At 45.6% G+C, this 11,204-nt stretch overlaps 2 long non-coding RNA genes across 2 annotated transcripts; one reads left to right on the top strand and one right to left on the bottom strand.

Moving 5' to 3' along the window:
• Positions 1-2,293: 2,293 nt before the first annotated feature.
• LOC309380818 lies at positions 2,294-9,235 on the bottom strand. The gene is made up of 3 exons (XR_014173159.1): positions 9,165-9,235; positions 8,859-9,069; positions 2,294-2,658 (listed from the first exon to the last, which is right to left on the bottom strand). It is a non-coding gene; the product is annotated as an uncharacterized lncRNA (long non-coding RNA).
• A 147-nt stretch (positions 9,236-9,382) lies between these two features.
• On the top strand, positions 9,383-10,508 carry LOC309380383. The gene is made up of 2 exons (XR_014172899.1): positions 9,383-9,450; positions 10,381-10,508. It is a non-coding gene; the product is annotated as an uncharacterized lncRNA (long non-coding RNA).
• Positions 10,509-11,204: the final 696 nt, after the last annotated feature.

The following is an 11,204-nucleotide window of genomic DNA, read 5'->3' as shown; positions in this document are numbered from 1 at the left end:
CGACCTGCGGCGTGGGTGGACTATCTGCCGATGGCTGAATTCGCCTACAACAACACGAAACACGCTTCCACCGGGGTGACGCCTTTCTTCGCGAACAATGGCCGTCATCCCAGAACCTTCCCGAGATTTGCGGCACCAGGAGGGGGGGGGCCTCAAGATGCCGACCAGTTTGCAGCGGAGTTGCAAGAGGTGCACGAGGAGCTGCGGAGACATTTGGAGCTGGCAAAACAGGCGTATAAGGTGCAGGCCGATAAGCACAGGAGGGCGGGAGAGGACATCCAGGTTGGGGACTGGGTGTGGTTAGCAGCCCACGCGATGCCGGCCAGGTCATTGGCCAAGAAGAAGTTAGGACACAGGCAGCTAGGGCCATATCAAGTTGAGGCTAAGATCAATCCGGTGGCTTTTCGTATAGCCCTTCCGGAAGGTTCCAGGGTGCACCCGGTCTTTCATAGGTCGGTGCTCACTCCCTACAAAACCCCACACAGGTTTCAAGAGTCAGGAGCACCCCCAGAGCCACGTAGGAGGGCGCCTGAGAGGGGGGAATCGCCAAGACCAGAACCTCTTAACGAGGTCACAGAGATACTGGACTCGAGATGGGGGGAGGAGGGAGTTGAATATTTTCTCGCCAGGGAGGGCACACCAGCCGCTGCTAATAGTTGGGTGCCAGGCTACGAGTTAGACGAACCCCTTTTGAAAGAAGAGTTCCATGCACTTTTCCCACATAGACCCATGCCAGCTGAGTACTTTGATGACTGGCTTTTCACACCCACATTGTCAGATAGCACGTTCAGGGGTTTCTCTTCCCCCGAGGAGAGAACACCAGAATCAAGCCCGCCCAGGGGATCGTGCTCGGGGGTGGACACGGAAACCCCTTATTGGTGGGAGGAGCAGCCAGAGGAGGAATGGCGTAAGAGGTGGCTGATAGGTCCTTGGCGGGCAGCACCGGAGGAAGTAGCGATGGAAGCAGAGACTGAGAAGCATTTGGGGGAAGAACCCGACTTCGAATACACTTACACAGAACTGCCAGCAGAGAACATTGACGTAGACGACCTGTATCCTGAGCCTACCCCCGAAGAGCCGCAGTTTCCACAACCGGTCCCCGGCGAGCGGGAGGGGGGAAGGGGGGGCTTCGAGGGGGGGATGGATGTCAGGGTTTCTGGGAGAGAGGAGGAGATGACAGAGGAGACGGAGAGCGAGTGGGAGGAGGGGCAGAAGGATGAGGAAGAAGATGACGGAATTCTGAGGGAATCCACGAGTCTGAGCAGCGAGTCAGAGGATTCTCAAAAGGGGGTTACCTTAATCAAGCAAAGGGGAGGAGAAGGGAGAAGCGGAGAGGAGCCCAGTGGAAGACAGAGGAAGCAAGAGACGTCTCAGCCGGAACGGAGTAAAGGGGGTGGAGTCGTCAGCCTCTCGGAGGGAGCAGGATTAGGAGAGAACAGAGAGAGGGGGTTGGAGCAGGGTGTTCAGCCGGAAAGGGTGGAGAGCAGAGCAGGGGGTGGTGTAGCGGTCGAAAGAAAGGTCAGCAGCAACGTACGCGCGCCAAGTTCAAACGTAGAGGCGCGCGGAAGTGGAGAGAGCTCAGGGGAGGAGCCCGGCCCTAAAGCCAGAAAGAGGGGGGAAGAGGCGGCAGAGGATTCAGCCTCAGGCGAGTCACGGAGAGAGGGAACCCAGGGGGGCAGGAAGACCCTGCGGAAAAGAAAGGAGAGGAAGAGGTGGTCTAGAGCCAGGCTATTAAGTTGGTGCGGAAGAGGGGAGGAGTCAGAGGGGACTTCAGCGGTCTAACGTGGCAGACGTACGGCCACAATGCTGAACTGTATGAGAAGCAGAAATCTTCAATAAACTTTTCCTGTAAATAAGCTGCAACGGAGTGAGGTCTCTTGTGAGCTGGGACCAGACCTGGGTGGCCGTGACAGGCACGCTTGGGAAAACCTCACCATGATCAACTCCCACCTGGAAATCTATGTCTCCACTGTGGAAGGACGTGTGGATCCAGAATTGGCCTTCACAGTCACTTATGGACTCACTGTTAAGACTGTGTTAATGGAAGACAATCTTACTCAGCTACGAGTGATCACCAAAGAAGATTAGTTGTAATATATAGTGTAGCATTTTCATTTTTTGTACTTTGCATCTATACCCCAGCAAGCATAAACAGGATTTTGGGGAAGGGCCACAGCTTAGTGGTAGTCCACCTGCTTTGCACCCCAAATATCCGGGTTCAATCTCTGGGATCTCCAGTTAGGCACAGAAAAAAACGCTGCCTAAAACCTTGGAGAATTGCTTGTCAGTCAGTGTAGACAATAATGAGTTAAATAACTAATGTAAGGCACTTCCCCCTGTTCATTTGCTTCTCATTTTTTAATGTCCCACACACATGAGTTCTTAAGAATATGTTTAGGCTGTTTCGTCTTGTTCTCAGTTCAGATTCAGAGCAAAGGTCGTGTTTCTTTTATCTCATCCAACCCATCAAAATACCTTTGAGAAGAACTGGTTTTAGTCAGTCTGGTGAAGAGACTTCAGATATTAGCAGAGATGCATTTCAAATCCTTTAGGCAGTCTCTTATCCTCAGGCACTCTTTTCTTGAAGAAAAAAAGTGGCATTACTGAGGAAACCAGATGAGGACTCTTTGGCGAAGAAGACTTAATGGACCCATTGCTCTGAAAATAAGAAATATAAATAAGAGAACACCTCAATATGTACTTAAGAATTCACCCAGCACAGTATAACTAGACAACGCTTTGGATTAAATTACTGACATACAAACAAATGTGTCTGGTAAAGTCAGAGCAATCTCTGTCCTTTATATAACTGAATGCGGGAGGTGGGACGAATATCTGCTTAGTAAAAGATCTAAGCCTGTCTGAACTTGCTGGAAGTCTAATGTTCCACAGAAAGTAAACTAATGTACCGTGTTTACAATGATTCAAGATGGGGGGGGGAGGGAGGTTCCAGTAAGAGTCTTTTTCAAGGTCATATCAGGTTCATCAGAAAGACAGTCCTGGGCCCAACTATTAGTAATAGATCTAGGGCTAAGTTAATCATTACATCAAGTGCTGAACTAGACATATGAGAGAGACTAAAGTGATGAGTGTGGAGTCTTGGGTCTCTGCCAAACATCTACAAGCAACGGGAGGAGGAGGAGGAGGAGGTGTGATTGGAGAAGAAATGTCCAATCCACTTCAGAAACTAGACTGGGTAATCTAGAACTTCAAAGTCCAATGAGGAGAAATGGCAATGTGGAGAATTTCAGAAGCATGTCTAGCACATGATCCTTTAGTCTTCCCTAATAAGGTCGTCCCTAGGTGTCACCATGGTTAGACACCTGCCAGTCACCACAACCTGACAGAGAGCCCACCATTAGGAATGTAAGCAGGAAAAAGTAAAGTTGAATAATATTTTTTAAAAATCACATAGTTTTCCAGGCCAAAATAATTTCAGAAGTATCACTTGGAAGAACGTGTGTGTGTGTGTGTGTGTGTGTGTGTGTGTGTGTGTGTTTGAAACCTCAGTCAACTTAACACAGAGAGACACACCATGACAGAACTCTTGCCAAACACAGTATGAAATGCTCTATATCCTGGCTAAGGTCTATGAAAGTCAACAGGGTTATAAACAATTGAAAACACGTGAAGGATTTTGTGTTAGCCAAACTACTAAAGTTAAAGGGATTAACCCTCTTATCAAGGAAGAGATGCTGACTGGTTAGTTTCAATGCCCTTTTGGCACATCATGTAAAATTTAACAAGCTTCAGAGAGGAAGTGCAGAGCCAGGGAGAGCAAACGAAAGCAGACATCACAGCTCCTTTTCAAGTTCAATATTTGTAAGGTCAATGTAATGTTTGTGACAGATCCATGCCTCGATCCAGGCCAAGTTTTCAAAGTGCCCCAGGTTCAACACATAGAAATACACCCGAGGAATTATGCTGGAGCGCTTGAGTAATGGGGATTCTACAGGGAAGATGAGGAGTCTGCTTGTGGTTAAAAAGGTAAAGGGACCCCTGACCATTAGGTCCAGTCGTGTCCTACTCTGGGGTTGCGGCACTCATCTTGCTTTATTGGCCGAGGGAGCCGGCGTACAGCTTCTGGGTCATGTGGCCAGCATGACTAAGCCACTTCTGGCGAACCAGAGCAGCACATGGAAACGCCGTTTACCTTCCACCTATTTATCTACTTGCACTTTGACGTGCTTCCGAGCTGCTAGGTTGGCAGGGGCAGGGACCGAGCAACAGGAGCTCACCCCATCACGGGGATTCGAACTGCCGACCTTCTGATCAGCAAGTCCTAGGCTCTGTGGTTTAACCCACAGTGCCACCTGTGTCCCTCTGCTTGTGGTTAGGCATGGGCGAATTTCTCAATTTTTGCTTCTTTTAGCGTCTCCTTTTTCCCAATCTTTGTTTCAGTTCACTGCATTTTCACATCAGTTTGTGCAATTTTAAAAAATAAAAAAGTCATAACAAAAACATATCACCATGTTAGTGCATATTTCTCCCAATAAACACATTTTCTGTAATATAACTTATTTTTAATCCATTTACATATATATGTGTAATATGTATATATGAGATATGTGTGTTTGTGTGTGTAATATATCTATGAAAGGTTGCCCACTCCTGAGCTAAGCTGACACATCACCTAATATGGGCTTGTGTCTATGTTGGTTTTTGGGGACGGGAAATAGTTTCTCATGACACTTGCTAACAAGTAACATCTGCCTGCCAGGGAAACAGCTGACAATTTACTGGAAGACACACTCTGTTTGAATATACAAAGGGAACATTTCTTGATGTTTCTGATTAATGAAGGATGTGCAGAAGAAACTTATGTTCTGACTTGGTCTCTTAGGCCAACATGTCAGCCACAAGTGATTTGGAGATTAACAGAAGTCTTCAGAATGGGCCATATCCTTGATGGAAGCTAGTGCGGTACAGTGGTTAGCTGGTTGGAAGGGGATCATGTGAATCTGCAATCACATTCTTATACTCTTGTTTCTGACTTTACAAAATTATTGGGGACACCTGTTGCAGCTGTTTTGGAGTGAGTGGGAAAGCGGCAATTTATTTATTTATATTTTTTAAATATAATTTTTATTGATTTCTTTTTTAACACAATGTTTCAACATATCAATAACAAAACAAATAAATTATTTGCTCTACTGAGCTCGTGACTTCCCTCTATCTCTTCAACAGGTTTTTTATTTTCAAGTCTTTGTACCACACTTTGTATCCTCTACTTCTGACCTTTATGTCCTTATAATCAATTCTGTCTCTTTGGTCTAGAACTTCCTTTTTTCGTTGCAGAATTTCTATCAGTCCCGCTAGTGTCTTCACATTTTTACAATAATTATTCATATACCCAATAAATTTACTCCAATCTCTCTGAAATTTTTGGTCTTCTTGATTCCAGACTCTGCCTTTCAGCTTGGCCAGTTCTGCATAGTCCATCATCTTCGTCTGCCACTCCTCAATTGTTGGTAATTCCTGCAGTTTCCATCTTTGGGCCAATAAAGTTCTTGCCACAGTTATGGTGTACATAAATAGTCTTTAGTCTATCTTTGCTATTTCTTCTCCCATCAGACCCAGCAAGAATGCCTCAGGGTTTCTGGGGAAGGTATATCTAAACATCTTTTTTAGTTCATTGTAGATCAATTCCTGACTTTTTGTCAGGCTTAGGCTGATTTTGTTATTGTAAGTTTCATTCATATGTTTCTGGACTTGATTTGATTCTTTGCTGCTTGCTCATTTTTAAAATAAATACAGTGGTACCTCGGGTTAAGAACTTAATTCATTCCGGAGGTCCGTTCTTAACTTGAAACTATTCTTAACCTGAAACACTGCTTTAGCTAATGGGGCCTCCCACTGCTGCTACGCCGCTGCCACACTATTTCTGTTCTCATCCTGAAGTTCTTAACCTGAGGTACTATTTCTGGGTTAGCAGAGTCCGTAACCTGAAGTGTCTGTAACCTGAAGCGTCTGAAACCCGAGGTACCACTGTATCCTGTTCCAGATTTGATTTCAGGCACTGGTGTGTGCACAGCTTGAGAAATCAGGTCCACTTCTTGGTGGGGCCGGGTTGCGGTCCGGCCACCTAGCCACTCTTCTCGGTGTCGGGGCGGGACAGCATCCCGCATCATGATGGGGGAGACCCCAGTCATGTCAGGTTGCCAGGCAGCCAATCAGGTTGCTTGGGGGTGTGGCCAGGAACGATTTAAGCCATGGCGCAATTCTGAGGCTTCCTCCTTCAGCCTCGCGCCATTATTCTCCTGGGGGTGGCTTGGGGGCCTTGACACGTAAAACATTTGCTAATATGCATTCGTCATCCACAAAGCAACTGCAGATGGAAGTGCAGACTCTCATCCACAAACGAGGTGTTTTGTACCTGAATACCAGGCACACCTAGTTCGCAAGCATGCATGATGATTCCTGGCTGAGAAAGGAAATTCACAGAAAGGCTTCTTCTTCTCCTTTTCTGGATCATGGGGGATGCATGGGCAGGTGGGTGGATATGTTGCTTTTTAATACTATTTGATTGCTGCAATCTGCTTGCCCGGGTTTTATTTTTTGAAGCTGGGGGAGAATTAAAATAAGCACATCTGTGGATAATTTTAGTGGCATAAAAGCATTTCATGGGGTAGAGTTTCAGCCAACACAAATGCTTTGAGCATTAGAGTAGTAGGTATCTATCTACATGATAAATTACCCTCTGGTTTTTTTGTTGTTGCAAAACTTTTGCTTGACATAGTTGCCAAATTGCATCTTTTCTGTTTTGCCAGGGGGAGAAAATTAAGCATTTTGCAATATTCTGTTAAAATACTGTAGACATCCTGTTGGGGCTTGCAGATAACATCTCAAGATCATCTCTGAAGCATGCCATTAGAGATCAAGTAGTCCAATGTCTTAAAAGTATAGACTGTGTCTGATGTATTTTGGATACTGTGACTACATTAATAAGGTTGCTGTTATCAATAGGATCATCAATGCTTCTATGTGCAATCATCTTGAGATCAGCCTGGATAGCTCAGTTGGTTAGAACGTGGTGCTGATAATGCCAAGGTTGCAGGTTCAATGAGACAGCTACATATTCCCGCATTGCAGGGGGTTGGACTGGAAGATCCAACTCTATAGTTCTATGATACTATGATCTCTCTTTAGAAGGAACACAGGAACATGGGAAGCTGCCTTATACGATATTGTCATGACATTGGTTCATCTCACTCTGCTTTGTCTACACTGACTAACAAAACAAAACAAAAGAGCAGTCTTCAACATCAGCAGTCAGGAGCTCTTCAGCCCTCTTTTTGAGTTTCTGTCCTGTTTTCGAGTTTGTTTGAAACCTAAACAGCTTATCTCTTATTCCTTTGTAAATTTTTCTTAAAACCTTTTTTAAACTCAGGGAAGCGTTTCATCCCTGCTCTTTAGCTTGCTAGAAATCATTTTAAATCATTTAAGGTTTACAAAGTTCTCTTGAATAGGGCTATGTTTAAAACTTGTCATTGAGGGTTTTATACCTTTTTTGTAAACTCAAGGAAGCGTTTCAGCCCTGCTCTTGAGTTCGTTTGATATCACTTAAAATCATTTAAGGTTTATAAAATTCTTTATTTCCTTCTGAGGAAACTGATTAGTTCAGTGAAATGAGTTTTGTAGCCGGCATCTCGTTAAGTCTTTGTTTAATTCTAGATTAATTTTCCCTTAATTTTTCTGATTTTTGTTATTTAATTTAATTCTATAGTCGATTACCTCTCATTTCAGGGATTTTCACGGCAATTCTTTTGTTTTGTTTTGTTAATCTTTTGGTTCCATGACTGTTCCCCCCCCCCCCCGCTGTTGTCTACACTGACTGGCAGACTTTCTTCAGGATCCCAGAAAGGAGTTTCTTCCAGCCCAACCTTCAGATACTGGGGATTGAACCATGAACCTTCCGCATGCAAAGCAGATGCTCTACCACTGACCACCAGTTTAAATATAATATAACTGGGGTATCATCCAGGGGTATAACAGCATTGTTGAATCCTTGCATTAGGGCAGTGGTGGAGATCTGAAGATTTACATAAAGGCTGTTCAGTGTCCCCTTTATATGTTACCTCCATGAAGGGGACACCACACAATTGCAGTTATGTTCCTGGTCCCATCTCTGGCATCAGTCAAGCTGCCACATATAGGCCTCTTCATGAACATGACCACACCAACGCATGGACTTCTGGAACAGGGGTCAGGCAGCATGCTTGATGCTGGGCCTAGGAATCTTGGCACCACTCCCCAGCAGTCATGTGATGCCCCTTTCATGCCAGGGATCTAGTATATCACAGTGTGTGTGTGTGTGTGTGTGTGTGTGGCCATAACTCAGTGGCAGAGACCTGCTTTGCAGGCAGAAGGTCTCATGTTTAACCCCCAGCATCTCCAGAGCTAGGAATGTACCCAGTCTGGAATCTTGGAGGTCCTCTGCCAGTCATTGTAGACAACACTGAGCTAGATGGATTAATGGTCTGACTCAGCACAAGGCAGCTTTCTCTGTTCCTATTTATGATGTTTTTGCTTCTTTCCCCCATGGAGTTATCCTGGAAAACAGACCTTAGACTGTCTTCTGAGCTGGTAGAAGAAAATAATGCTAAGATAATGAACCAAAACCCAAAGTTTACAAAAAATAATTTGTGTACAGCTGTGGCTTCTCTGTGTCTATGCTTTCTTCCATCTGAAGTTTCATGTATTTGACTGAGCTCCTTCGCTTTTTAAAGAAGGTCCCTACTGAGAGTAACAGCAGAAAACAATGCAGTTTTTCTTTTATGTTGTATGGGAAAGAACGGTTCCAAAGCAACCATAACTCAAACCAATCTGCACATTGGTATTTGAGAAACAGAACTTACCCTTCTGCAAAGTGGCTCTCTGGAATTTAAACTTTCAAGGTCATGCAAGGCTCAAGCGCTGTATATTCAAGAGGCAAGAAATGAATGTCACTCTAGCTAGACTTTGGTCCGGTGTTGCCCTGCAGTACAGTGCCAGAATTTGCTGACTCATACCTGTGATTCACCATGTATAATTGCTTAAGTGATTGGATAATGCCAGGAGCTACAGCCACTGTAAACAGCAGAAATAAACAGAAGAAATGTTATACCTGCTGCACTGCAAATTCAGGGAAGAGGAGTAAATGAGAGGAAGAACAAGACACAGACCTGCAGAAGGAAATAGAAGGACCTCTTGATATCAAGCCCACAGCATTATTATCCCTATCTATATCCCATACTATTTCTTACTATATAATAAAGCAGTAAGGCTGTCATCACGCTGCAGCTTGTGAGGTCACCAATAGGTGGCCACAGAACCTCCAGCATGATAACAGGCTAGCAGGCAGATGCGCAAGCAAACAGACAGCCACGATGAGTTGCATAGCAGAGGGTGGGAGGTACTTCAGAGAGCAGAGTGCCAAACCACTTACCCCGTACCCTCCTTTCAAAGAGGGTGAGGTGAGCTGTTAGAGAGAGGGAGGGGCTTGGAGTGATCTGTGACTGGGAGGGGTGGGGCGAGCTGTGAGGAGGAGGGATTGGGATTGAGCTATGGGGGGGAGAGGTTTGGGTGAGTTGTGAGGGGGATAGACAAGGGAGTGGGTGAGGCATAAAGAGAGTAAGGGTTGGTCAGGTGTGGGGGAAGGGGGGTTGGCAAAGGGGCTGGCTGGTAGGTGGCATTGGTGAGAGGAGCAAGTGGGGAAAGCAGTCCCTAGTATTAAATATAAATGCACAATCAGGGAACCTTACAAGGAAGTCTGCTTACCCCCTTTTAGGAGTACCACGGCATTGCGGAACAGCCAGAGCTTGCCCCCTGCCAATGGTGCAGGGCTGCATGTCAGGGACTGTTCCTTGCCATGAAAACCTGCCCCATGTCAGCCTACAGAATTGGCCAATGGCAGGCTGGTGTGGAGGTCTTGGCTTTCTGGGGGTGGGCCTGGGGAAACAATCAGGCTTTCCTCAGGTCCACTCCTGGTGGATTTAAATCAGCCCATGCCAGTCCCTGGCACCCAGCTCTCTTCCATGGTCTTATTTATTTGGTAGCTCACCTGAGGAGGGGAGAATGTGTGGTCTGGGCCTGCAAGAATTCTGTTGGCAATATTGGAGAAAATGTTTTATACAAAAGTACTTGACTCCTGCAATTACTCCTGAATTAGGCACAAGAAATGATTCCATTCTGTAGACTTGAGGGTTTTTTTTCTTTTTGTTTAATAGAGCTGGACTATCGTCTTGAGAGACTGCTGGTTCCAGCTCCCGCACAATATCCCCACATGGTTAGGGTTGTCCCAATAGTTTATAATTACTCGGTTTGAAGTATGAATTTGTGGTAACCTGACTTGGCTGTCTTTTTAATTAAGTGCTATTTCTCTGTTCGCTTCTGCTTCAGGATGCAGTACAAGATTCTGAGCCAGCGTTCCAACAGATGAGGTGCCCAAAGCCTTAACCAGCTGCTTTTTTAAGACACATTCACATCCTGCACTGTTACTGAAACTCTAATAAACTGGCATGAAACTATAGGGGTATGGAGACAGTGCGTTCAATGCATGAACCTTTTAGGGACACCCCCTGTGCCAACGCACTGGCTGGACACACACTCAGTACCTGCATATTCAGAGGAAGTGTGAAAGGTGGTTTATATGCCTATACAGTGGTACCACGGGTTAAGTACTTAATTCGTTCCGGAGGTCAGTTCTTAACCTGAAACTGTTCTTAACCTGAAGCACCACTTTAGCTAATGGGGCCTCCTGCTGCCGCCACGCTGCCGGAGCACGATTGCTGTTCTCATCCTGAAGCAAAGTTCTTAACCTGAAGCACTATTTCTGGGTTAGCGGAGTCTGTAACCTGAAGCGTATGTAACCTGAAGCGTATGTAACCCGAGGTACCACTGTATATGTGTCTATGTTTGTGGCTGGGAACCCTTTTTCACAGGACTACTTGGATGTGCAGTTTCTGGGGTTGTGGTCAGTGTTTATGTTAGGGGCACCATCACACACAACCCTCGTGCATTCCCTGAAGACTCGAGGGAAGACAGGGGGGGCATGTGAACTACAAAGCCAGTTGCTTTCTCAACACATACACAGATAGTCACTAATGTTAACCTCTTAACGCTCAAGGAAACTCTCACTGACTGCTGGGACTCCATGCCAAGACCCCCCTCTGTGCCGCCTTTTGTTTGGTGAGTTTCTTGAAACCTCTCTTTCAAATCATTCT

The sequence above is a fragment of the Podarcis melisellensis genome, assembly GCF_964234715.1.
Source record: "Podarcis melisellensis genome assembly, chromosome: 11".
Taxonomy (NCBI): Eukaryota; Metazoa; Chordata; class Lepidosauria; order Squamata; family Lacertidae; genus Podarcis; species Podarcis melisellensis.
Note: the sequence above shows the minus strand (reverse complement) of the source record. Positions and strands in the feature narration are given on the sequence as shown.